General features: G+C 48.1%; 1 protein-coding gene across 1 annotated transcript in view; it reads right to left on the bottom strand.

Moving 5' to 3' along the window:
• LPP (LIM domain containing preferred translocation partner in lipoma) overlaps positions 1-12,873 on the bottom strand; it is a 681,585-nt gene that overhangs the window by 650,305 nt on the left and 18,407 nt on the right. The window lies entirely within an intron of this gene.

The raw sequence follows: 12,873 nt of genomic DNA on the forward strand, positions 1-12,873 counted from the left end.
CCTCATGATTTAGGGACACTGCTTTGCTATCCTGTACAGAAAAGAAATCTAGAGTTTGGTGTTCAACTAAAAAAAAATACAGCCTGAGGACTGTTCTCCCTATATCACATCCACTGATCAGTTCCTCTTACCCCAACCCTTCTTGTAGGCACATGGACACTCCTGGCCCTTTACCTGGGCATCCTGAAGTCAGAACCAAGGTTGGTACTGAGATTAGCTACTTAAATATAGCTGTGCCGGGCTTCCCTGGTGGCACAGTGGTTGAGAGTCCGCCTGCCGATGCAGGGGACACGGGTTCGTGCCCCGGTCCGGGAAGATCCCACATGCCGCAGAGCGGCTGGGCCCGTGAGCCATGGCCGCTGGGCCTGCGCATCCGGAGCCTATGCTCTGCAACGGGAGAGGCCACAACAGTGAGAGGCCCGCGTACCGCAAAAAAAAATATATATATATATATAGCTGTGCCTTGCAAGTCTTGGCCCATGTTTGTAAGTTTGCTACATATTAGCAAATGTCCACTTGGCTACCAGCTACCCAGATACCCCCATGAGAATTTTCCATGAATTCTTCAAAACTTTCCAGCCTATGAATTTAAGGGGACTTCCCAGGCATTCCCTCATCCATCCTTAATGGTCTTATACTGCAACCGGAGGTGAGAAGTAACTTACATTGGGCATAAGTATATGAAGGCAGATGAGGGAAGTCCTTCATTCATACCTCTGGCAAAAATGTACTGAGCAATTAATTCATGTAGGCACTATGCTGTGTTAAGTGCCTGGATACAGAGCTGAAAACACAGGGAGGCTGCCCTCAAAATATTCAGCCTAATAGGAGGCCAAGGACAAGCAAATAAATGAACAAGTACTGACACAGCAGAAACCAAGCCATCCACTCCTGACTCCCAGCCTCCTCACGGGCAGCAATGCACATCTCCCATGAGCCAGCATCCCTGGACCACTCTAACAGATGCTAAAACACACTTCAGTTCTCCCAGCTGGAAGTGGTGGGAGGAAGATACAACATCTGATAGGTTAGTAATACACAGTGGAATCTATTTCATGCTGAAGAAAAGGGGGAAAAAATAGAGATGAAAAGGAACTTTTCCAAGAGCTTCTTCAGCTTTCAATTACTAGAAGGTACCAGACAGAGAGACGGAGACAAAAGTACTGGGAATCTCCCAGCTCTTTCTGGCGCCACACACCAAAGCACTGAATCCAGGTCAAGATCAAGGAGAGCAAAGAGATGTGGGACCCTTACACACCTCAAGGCCACAGAGATAACCAAGTCTCATCCACACCTTTACCTACACAGCTCCCTCTTCCTCACAGGTCCCTGTCCGACCTCTCCTTCGAGTTCACCCCTGCTCATCCTTAGAGGCGGGCTTTGCTCGCTCCAGCCACAAGGGCCACACAGCAAAGTGCTAATGGAATTAGATAAGACACCCCTGCTCTTTCTCCACTACTTTGCGAAACAAGAGTTTAACAGATCCTTCTAACTTGCGGAAGAAGCTCAAGAGACTCATTCTTCAATTTCTTATCAGCCGAGGCCCTCCACAGCAGGGCCCGACCTGCCTTCTCGGCACACAGTGAGCTCCATCCTAGGGAGTCCAAGCATCCTCATAAGCCCAGTTCAGGTCCAATACTGTTCACCGAACAGTACAATTCCCTGCCCATAGTACCCACCCCGTCCTCTAAGCCTACGGGGCACACGCTTGTCCGCTTTCCCCACACTATCTGCTCTTGGGTAGTTTATCTTTTCAGGGGAGCATGTCCTCCCACCCCTACTGGATGGGGAGCTCCCTGTGGGCAGGTCCTCACACCGAGGACACCCCAGAGCCTGACAGTCGTGGTGCATTGGAGGCACTCAGAAAACCACCACAGCACAGCTCTCGCAGCTGGAAGTAAGCCATATAAAATCAAAAATTCACCACCTCAGGGCCTCCCTGGTGGCGCAGAGGTTGAGAGTCCGCCTGCCGATGCAGGGGACATGAGTTCGTGCCCCGGTCCGGGAAGATCCCACATGCCGCGCAGCAGCTGGGCCCATGAGCCATGGCCACTGGGCCTGCGCGTCCGGAGCCTGTGCTCCGCAACGGGAGAGGCCACAACAGTGAGAGGCCCGCGTACCACAAAGGAAAAAAAAAAAAAATTCACCACCTCTCAGTGATCAATCTATACATTTTCACATAATGTACTTTTTATTGTTTTATGACTAGATCCTCCAATTAGATTTACAACACCTTGGTCAGTCCAATCCCCATCTGACAGTCTCCCGCCAAGAGGCTCTCCTTGAATACTTCCAACGACTAGAAGTCTTTCCTCGCTCATTTTTTGATATCTTTTACCATGTATTCTTAAATATTGAGTTCAATCTATCTCTATGGGCTTCCTGGTTAAATCCCTAGGAGCAGCAGGTGAGAGGGGGTTAGCACAGGACCAGCTGCAGAAGCAGTGTCACGTGACAACTAAGAGCGTGGACTTTGAAATCAAGCAGAACTGGGTTCACCTTCCAGCCTGCCGCTTGGGAGAAGGCATCAAACCCCAGGCCTCTCATGGCTGTTAAAGGAGTAACAGAAATATAACTCAGGCAGAGTGCCCAGCACAGCGAGCACTCAATAAAGAGCAGCTATCATGGTAATTAGTTCTATTCCTGTTTCCCATTCCGGCCTGCCGCATAATCAGAGCGCTAATCGCACCCCTGACCTCTCCGTGATGCCCGTCCCCCCTTCCATAGGAGGTCTTTGCAAAGCCTCAACCAACATCACGTTCTGTTTGCCGCTGGTTGGCAGGACTGGAAGCAAGGGCTGACCACACCTGTCATTAAAACCCTGGCACCAAGAGGACCGTGAAAAGTCAGGGGGAACACAGATTCTTGAGCTACTGCCTTGAAGGGTGCTGTCCACCCACCACTCCACAGAGCGAAGGACATCAGATGCCTCAGCAGCTGCCTCAGCCACTTGGAACTGTGGACGGTCCTCAAGCCTCTCCAATCACAGCCCCTAACGCCGGCACCAGGAAGGAGGACAAAGGTAGGGACGAAAGGGAAGAGCAGCACGTGATCACGTCTGTCCTCTACAGCCAGGCTGCTGAGCCACTCGCTGCCCTGGGACACGTCTGTCTCCTCTTCACCCAGTTTACTTCCCACCCGTCAGCAGCTCAGGGGCTGCGTCCTCGGGTAGAAGACACAGGATCCAGTCCTGGCTTCGGACTAAACTCTAGGTGATCCCGGAGGCTCAGTGATCTCTTTGAGGCTCACTTTCCTCATCTGCACAACTGGATACTGGCTTAGACTGCTGGTTTGTTAACAACGGAAGCCTGGCAAAGATTAGGGAATTTTCTCTAAGTACTCGGGACCAGGCTAGCTCTCAGAAATTCTGATTCAGGACTGGAGTGGCAGCTGGGCATATATATATTTTTAAAATTCTCTGGCTGATTCTGAAGGTTAAGAATCACTGGCCTTAGTGGGCAAAAAAGGGGTATGCAATTAACAGGTATAAACTACTATAAATAAAATAGATAAACAATAAAGATTTACTGTACAGGGAAGTGTATCCATTACCTTGTAATAAACTCTAATGGAATATAATCTGCAAAAATACTTAATCACTATGCTCTACACCTCAAACTATCACAATATTGTAAATCAACTATACTTCAATTAAAAAAAAAGAATTCGGGCTTCCCTGGTGGCACAGTGGTTGAGAGTCTGCCTGCCGATGCAGGGGACACGGGTTCGTGTCCCGGTCCGGGAAGATCCTACATGCCGCAGAGCGGCTGGGCCCATGAGCCATGGCCGCTGGGCCTCCGCGTCCGGAGCCTGTGCTCCGCAACGGGAGAGGCCACAACAGTGAGAGGCCCGCGTACTGCAAAAAAAAAAAAAAAAATCCTTATGTCCTCTCCGGCTGAGATCATCACTCCTCAGCCTTGGGAAAATGTGTGTAAAGATCCTGGCACGGGGCCTGGCACACAACAGGTACTAGTTAAAGGCCCACTCCTTCCACCATCACATCCACCCCCCAGCCAAAAGCAACGGCAGCCACACAGGCTCTAGTAGGTGAGATGGCAGCTGTGAAACAGTGTTGGCCAACCCGGCCAGTCCGAATCAGTGCAGACCCATGGTCCACCCCCAGGAGGTTCCTACCAATGGAAAGAACGGGGAAGCGCTGCCTGTGAATAAACATATGCCCAGAAGAGCGGAGGTGAGCACTGGAGTGATGCTTCTCAAACCTTACGGTACACACACATCATTGCAGGAACTTGTTAAGATGCAGATTCGGAGGTGGGGCTGAGAGTCTCCATTTTTAACAAGTCCCAGGTAATACTGATGCGACTTGCCCGAGAAATAAATCTTGAATAGCAGTGTTCTGAATAGAGGCATTTGGAAGGGGTAAACTCACACACCAATTTGCTGAGCATCAACTAAGTACCACTCCAACATGTGCTGGGGCCGGCAAGACAGAGATGAATAAGATGTGGAAAAGAGACATCTCAGCAAACAGTCGCAATAAAAAATGCTTTAGGGCTTCCCTGGTGGTGCAGTGGTTGAGAGTCCACCTGCCGATGCTGGGGACACGGGTTCGTGCCCCGGTGCGGGAGGATCCCACATGCCGCGGAGCGGCTGGGCCCGTGAGCCATGGCCGCTGGGCCTGCGCGTCCGGAGCCTGTGCTCCGCAACGGGAGAGGCCACAGCAGTGAGAGGCCCGCGTACTGCAAAAAAAAATAAATGCTTTAGTTCTACGTCTGAGGCAGAGCCAAGGCGTCCTGGGCATTCCAGCAAGAAGCCATTAATAATATCGGAAACAGAAAACCGTAAGGAGCAGTGAGGAGGTAGTTACCTTGTGGAGGAGAGCAACACAAAGTAGTATGTACGGCAGGGCCCCACTTTGGAGGCTAGAACTGTAAGGGTTCTAGCCAGTAGTGGTTTTTATATTTTTTAAAGGGAAAAAGAAGGAGGGAGAGGGGGAAGAGGAGGGGAGGAGAAGATGTGACATAGACCGTATGAGGTCTACAAAGCCTGATATATTTACCATCCAGCTCTTTACAGAAAATGCTTGCCGATACCTGGGCTAGAAAGATAGAGATGCACAGATACGATACACAAATTTCACATTGGTTATTGCAAAGTGGCTACAGGTAGTTTTTTATTTTCTTCTCTGTGCTTTTCCATATGTTCCTTATTTTCTTCAGTGACAATGGATTACTTTGAAATTAAGGGTGAAAAAAAGTTCTTGTACTTTGGGCAAGCAATCTCATGTCCAAGTAATCTATCTTGGAAAATAATCAGAGGTGCAGATAAAGAATTTGGTAAAAAGGATGTTCATCACAGTGCTATTTACAATGATGAAAAATTAGAAATTCAAATGTCAGCTACCAAAAAAAAAAATCAACAATTATGTTATATTCTTATGATAGAATAATATTCAGTCATCAAATATTACATGTATGAAGAACTCCTAACGCCATAAAAAGGTGCCCAGGCTCCACTGTTTGGTGAAATGGTAACATACAAAACTGTATATACTGTTAAGACGTGAAGTCAGTCAAATGCACAAAAAAGTAATGAAAAGCACTACTCAGTAATATTAAAAACAAAAGGGTGTTTGAATCTAAATCATGGATTTATGAGTGAGTCTCATTTTCCTCCTTCATTTGGTTCTATATATTTGAAATATTTTATTATGAGCATGTACTGCTCTTAGAGCAATACTTACAAAATTTGGCCTTGTTTTATGCTTTCACAATTCTTCCTGAGGGATTGAGAGGAGGTTCGAGAGAAGGAGACATCTGTGCTACCTTTTGAGGGATGAGCAAGTTGTTCACCAAATAGAAACAAAGGGCCCAAGGCCAAGAGGAAAGCACGTGCAAAGATACAGGCGTGTGAGACGGGGTGACCAATAACACACTTGCGGTAGCTGAAGCACAGCATGTGACTGGCAGGGGTTGGCAGGAGACACTTCTAGAGCCGAGGCAAGGTCAGATGATGGCAGAGCAGAGGTGTGCCCAGGGAAGGATTTTACCCACAGGCCATGGGAGACGGTGAGCGGGAAGGCAGAGGCCAGCTGGGAAGCTGGAGGAGAAATGCCTGCCCTAAAGCAGAGATGGGGATCGCAGAAGCCCAGGCAGACCAGGGAGAAAACTGGTAGGCGAGTGTCTTCCACTTAGCTCCACTCACAAAACGATTCTCCTTCATTTTCTCCTGACAAGGCTGTGTACGTATTTGTGCCTAGAAATAAAATTAATTGGGAAATCAAACCAACAAGTTCCTATTGTCCCAGGCAGTGTCAGAGGCCATTCTGACTTCCTCCTAAAAGGAGACCCAACTAACCCTCTGCGTTGCTTCACAAGTTACTTCTGAGTGTCAGGCACAGATGCCAGGCAAAGGAACAGGTGCCATTCTGTCCAGCGGACCCAAGGCAGGAGGCTGAGTGGACGAGGAGGGAGAAGAAAGCCTCACACGAGGGGAACAAGGCGGATGAGGTAAGACAGGGCCAGCAAGGGCGGGTCCCTCCTCTAGCAGGAGGTCATGATCTTGGAGGAGAGAAGAGGCTGTGCTAAAGTCCCATTCAAGACTGGCTTCCCAGCAGGATGAGAAATGGGGCTGCAGTAAACCAAAAGGAAGGGTGTCGGTGGGAGACAAGAGGACCTGCTCACAACAGCTTTCAATGGAAATATGAGAGCAAGGGAGGAATTTAGAAGTGCAGAGCATGTGTTGGGCAAACAAGTGTGTCCAAGATATGGGCACCCCAGAAGGGCAGGGGCTCCAGAGTCACAGGGGAAGCCAGGGGAAGGAGATCAGTCTGGCCAGCCCTCCCAGCCTCCAGGGGCCCTGGAGCCAAGGCAGGAAATGAGCTGCAGCACTGAGGCAGGAGCCCGGGGGGAGATCGCAGGACTGCACAGAAGGCTGCCTGGCAGAGGTTCATGGATGAGCCAGAGAGGGAGGCAATGCAAGAGGAGGCCGCTGTGGAAGATTCTGCACAGCCCTCAAGGATGGCAAACTCAAAAGCCCTGGGATGAGCACGCCGCCAAGGTTAGCAGGGAATGGGGAAGACTGTGGCTCTGTAGGGCCCACAACAACGCTCGCAAATGTCTCTCTTTCTCTTTTTTGATGGCCAAACATTTCTGCATGTCTGCAGAGCCACTGATCTGCAACCCTGATGGGCTCTCTCCATCACTCAGCTGCCGGGATGCTTCCTCTGTGTCTTATACACACACACACCCGGCGCTGCTTCGCCCGCTGCCCCAATCTGGTTTGCATGTCTGTTTCCTGTGTCGACCACAACCTCGCAGACGGCCGAAAGGGTACCTTATTCATCTTCTCAACCCCGTCCCGGGAATGGCAGACGGTGGACACAGAGTCGACACGTGTCCTCTGCTCCACACCTCAGCTACGACTCTCCTCTTACACCAAGCAAAACACCTGATGGATTCGCACTGACTCACCAACAGTGTGACCCATAGTTGAGGGAACCAAAGAGGTAAATGATCACCTAGAGTTTAATTCCAACCAAGGAAGAGCGGTTTGATGCAGTGGGTAGGAGCCAAACAATGGAAGAATGATACCATACTGTCCTGAGTGAAGATCTGAAGAAAGAGAGATTCCAAGACTTTGGAAGAGCACGTGGGAGGCGAGGAGCCAGGAGCTCAGAGTAGTCTCAGACAGCAGAGAAGAGAGACCAACCGAGATGGCTGGAGAAGGCAAGATATGGGGGGGTCGGCCTACGTGGAGTATGGTGCGAGGGGAACCTGCCAGAGGAAGAAGGAGCATGAGGGGAGGGGGCTGTGAGGAGCACGGGGGCCCTTCCCACGGGCGTGTGGTGCACTCAACGGGGCACAGACTTCCCATCGTGGATCACTCCCCCCACCTGTGAAATGAGCGGAATCCCTGAGGTCTCTCCAAACACAGACTGGCTATGGAGCCACAAGAGAGCCTGGACACCCTGGGAGCACCATCCACTGCCCTGACACCCCTGTCGAAGTGAGACCCCAAGAGCCTCGCTCTCCTCACCCGTGTGAGCCGAGGGTGCTGCAGTGTCCGCCCCATCGGAGCCCCCAGGCCCACCTGAGCCGAAAGCTCCAGGGATGTGAAAAGAAAAGAATGTGCACTGAATCAGCCCGGGACAAGCCACATTCTGGTAGATGCTTAAACCCTACACGATCCTCACACACATACTCCCATCCTCCCGGCGTCCCTGTCGTCCTCCGCGATGACTTCCCAGACTCCTGTAGCAGCTCCATCCCCCCATCTCTCCTGCTCCTGCAGCTCTTTGGTGCTGCCCTATAACAGGAACACCACGCAGGTCTCTGGTATTTCATAACCATGAAGTGTCTTCCCACAGACAGGTACTTTCATTCTTAATCCAGACAGAATGGAGGATGTCCGCATAATCACCATCACTCCCAGTTTACAGATAAGGAACCTGAGGCTTGTGGGAGACCTCATCTTTATCTTCCCCAGAACCACCCCCACGTCTAGCCAGGCCTCTCCCAGCTCCTGGACCAATCATGAAAGACAGAGCGATCAAATCCAGTACCTCTCTCATCTAATCTATTTGCTGCTAAATGAGACCAGAAACCAAGGTGCCAAGGTCAATCCTGGGTTCTGATCACTGCACTGTCTTTCATCCTGTTCTGGTTCAGAGTGCAGAACCATGAGTGCACCTCCAGGCCCTAGTCCAAGGCAGATGCCATGACTCTGGCCATGCTCCAATGCTGGCAGCCCCCTCCCTGCCAGTCCTGGGGGCTCTCCACTGGTGGGGGTCCCTGACATGGGAGTGAGGACATCTCTTCGGGGTTGCAGGCAAGCCCCTCTCTGGGCTGGCTGGCCCAGACCACCATCACTGGACCACCCCCAGGCCTGCTGCCCCTTCCAACACCAAGCCTCATGTCGCCCAGCTCCTTCTACTGGCCTCTTCCTCAATAAGAACATTCCCCGTCAACCCGCAACTGGCACCAGGCAGATTTCCACCTTTTCCCAATTTCTGTCCTTTTTCTTGCTCATCATGCTCTTCTATTATATAAACTAAGTCTACTTGCTACAAATTATAGCTCAGAGAGGTCAAGTGACTTGCCCAAGACCACACAGCTAGTAAGTGGCAAAGCTGAGACTTGAACTCAGCTCTCCTAATTCCAAGCCATGTGTTTGTTCCACTACTTCCCACTTCCTCTCAATTGTAGAGTTCAGGAAGCCACTTATGCACGAGGGGGTAGCGACCACATCTTACCATCTTTAGTAATAATGATGGCAACAAAAGCTACCATTCACAGAGTGAAGGCTGGGTACATGCTCAGCACTCTCCCTACAGTCCTAGAAAGTGTTACTGTTCTCATTTTCAGATGAGAAAGTGAAAAGTAATTTACTCAAGGTCAGACTAGTTGAAGCCCGTGCTTTCAGACTACCACAGTGCTACAGCACCTCGGGTTCAAGTGCAATTCCCAGTGCACAGCAGTAGCCAAAAATGGGGATTAACTGAATAGGAATATGTAGGTGGAGACAAGTAAATGGAAGGCCATGAAAAATAAGTCTGTGACCAGATAAGGCAAAGCTGGTGAAACCAAACCATCACCCTGCAAATAAATTATATATTTAAAAATAAATAAAATTTAAAAATTAAAATAAAATAAATAAAATTAAAATAATTATTTTATTATTAAAAATAATATTGTTCCTGGACAGTCTCTGGTGACAGTATGGAAATGACTTCAAACCAGGATTCGTGGTTTTCACTCCAGCCTTGCTCCTGACAGCTGTGTGACTCTAGGCAAGTCCTTTCCACATACCTCTGCATCTCATTTCCCCATCTATAAAAAACCAACAGACTAGCAGTTGGACTAGGTCAGTGGTTCTCATCAGCACTGGCATAACCCGTGAGCTTGTCGGAAGTACAGATTCATGATCTACTGCATCAGAAGCTCTGGGATGGGGTCCAGCAAACCCTCCAGGATGACTCTAGTGCTCCTTTGAGTCTGAGAACCATGACACTAGATGATGTTTGGATCCTTTCATCCCTAACCACTCAGAACCTTAAGCGTCCGCAGTTCAGCATCATCAAAGTCCTCCCAATTCTGCCACTCTGATTTCCATCTGACGTGAACTTCAGTCAGCTGGCTCTCTCATCTGGCCATGTCTGACACCTCCTCCTGTGACTAATGCAGAAGGCCCGAAGAAACAGACAGTTAACTCCACTGCACTTCTTTTTCCATTTACCACCTCAGCGGTATGCATCCTGTCACTATATTAAAAAAATAAAAGTAGAGACATTAGCAAGGAAGCCCAACCATGAGCACTGTGGCATCCTGGCACCATCTTGAAAAAAACTGGGATGAGGACTTATTCCTAAGGAAGTCAGTAAGGGACTGCCAGATACCCTGGTGCCTTTCTAAGCCCAGTGATCTCTCTTTGCTACCAAGCCAGCTGAAGGAATGAGAGAGCATTTGCTTTGTACACCAATAACACATGTAGATGAAACAAAACATTTCTTGCTTGGTCCTTCTGTGTCAAAAGAAAAAAAAAAAATTCCAGATAAACCTTACAAGAATAAAAACATATCCCAAAGAATACTCTATTCTCTATGCAGACTATCAACAATGGACTATTCACTGCTTCAACCCTGAAGTAGTGCCTGAAAGTCTATTGTGGAATGAATGAATGAATGAACGAACGAATAAAAGTGCGCCTTCTCAGTACTGATACTGGGGGGATGTAGAGATTAGCAACTTAAAATCCTACTCTAAAGGAACTAAGTTTAAGAGTACTATGGGCAATGTCAAACCTGTCCATCCATCCATCCATCCATCCATCCATCCATCCATCCATCCATGCATCCGTCCATCCATTCGACAAGTGTCTGCTATACGTCTGCCAGATTCCAGAGGATCGGAAATGAATGTCCTAAAGAAGTTAAAGACCCCAAACAAGATAGGAACACAAATAACTACAATAGAAGGTAAAACGTGCTCAGTGCCCTGCATGCAGTCCAGATAAAGGGCCAGGGAGATCATAAGATGAAGGGATTATTTCCTGCTTAGGGGCAAAGGGTGGAAATCAAGGCCCGTTTCATGGAGGAAGTGCTGGCTTTGAAGATCAATTTGGATTCAAACAGGTGATGATGGCAGAAAACAGCAATCCAGACTGAGAAAACGTTATGATGAAGCAAGAGTGAGGGGAAGTAATGGAGGTTAGGTTCCAAAAGTCAGTTGGTCCCATTCAACACAACCATAAATGGCTGGATAAAAAGAATATATGTGGAGACAATAAAAAGATCAGCGGTTGCCAGGTTTTGGGGAGACAGGTAGGTATGAATAGGCAGATGACGGGATTTTTAGGGCAGTGAAATAATCTGTATGATATAATGATGGATACATGTCACTATACATTTGTCCAAACCCACAGAACGTACCACATTGAGAGTGAACCCTAACGTAAACTATGGACTCTGGATGATAATGATGTACCAACGTGGGTCCACCAATGGCAACAAACATACCACTCTGGTAGGAGATGCTGATAATGGGGGAGGCTCTGCATGTGTAGAGGGCAGGCGGCATATGAGAAATCTCTGTTCCTTCCTCTCACTTTTGCTGTGAGTCGAAAACGACTCTTAACAAGTAAGTCTTTCAAATTTAAAATTTAAAAAATCTTTTAAAGATATACAAAGGGTTTACTTCTCCGGGATTTTGCCACTGCCTGGACGCCTTCAGCTTCTCCACCCGGCCTCCCTGCTGGAGATGGCCTCCCTCCATCTCTCCTGGCACTGAGCACGACGCCGGACACCTGCTCGCCTCATCCTGGGTACCAGTGCCTGCCGCAGGCTTAACTGTACTTACTATGCCATGTCGTTACACTACTGTTTTCTGTAATTTATAAAACACATACTGCCCACGAGTTTGTATTTTTAATTCCTATAAGAACTTTTGGGATCCAATTTGTGTGAAAGTCAGACTGCAACATAATGTTGTATTATATGATAAAAGCCTCCAAGAATAAAAGCAGACAGTATATACCCCACTTATCAGCAACTCAAACACTGGTTCCATTTCTGAGTGTCACAGATTTCCTTATGAATGACTAGCTTTGGTTTTGTATCAATTTGCCCCCATCTTCTTGAAATCAGTTCTAATGATAAAGTTCCCTAATTTTCAAAGCTTCTTTTTTTCAAACATTTACTGAGAACCTACTACGTTTCAGGCTATACTAAAAGTAAGCATTTTGGCTCATGTAACTTTCACAAGGAAAATGGTGGTACTTTGTGAGTATTAAGTACAGTGAGGTATCACTGACCGCCGAACACACTTTACAGATAAGAACAACTGAGGCATAGAGTGGAAGAGCCTGGATCCAAACCCAGATCTTCCAGAGTCCCTGACTGTTGCTCACTCATCCATTCAACAACAGAGACAAGATTGGGATATTTCCATGATCCTTTTTTGACCTTCTCTGGGCTTCCAGTTTCACGCAACATCATCACTCCCCATTCAGGGGTCTCAGTCTCCTTCCATGGAAACAAGGAGACTGGATTATGGTGATACTTAAGCCCTGACACTTAAGCCCTGCTTTACCAGAGCCTCTTCACATAGAAAAAGCAGGGAAGGGCAAGAAAGGCGGGTACGTCCTGCCCCACTTCATCCACAGCTGCTCCAGTTTATTCCTTCAGCATTACTTGTTGTAATAGGCTTTTCTATAAAGAATCCCTCCCTAACTATTGAAAAAAAAAAATGAAAGTTTAGAGCCACTCTAGGCAAGGGAGATATCAACTAAATGCAATGTGGTACCCTGGGTTGTATCCTGCCAAAAAGAAAGAGGACATTACTGGAAAAACTGGTGAAATCTAAATAGAGTCTATAGTTTAGTTAATAGCCATGTACCCATGTCAGTTTCTTAGTT

Source organism: Globicephala melas, chromosome 4, assembly GCF_963455315.2.
Source record: "Globicephala melas chromosome 4, mGloMel1.2, whole genome shotgun sequence".
Classification (NCBI taxonomy): domain Eukaryota; kingdom Metazoa; phylum Chordata; class Mammalia; order Artiodactyla; family Delphinidae; genus Globicephala; species Globicephala melas.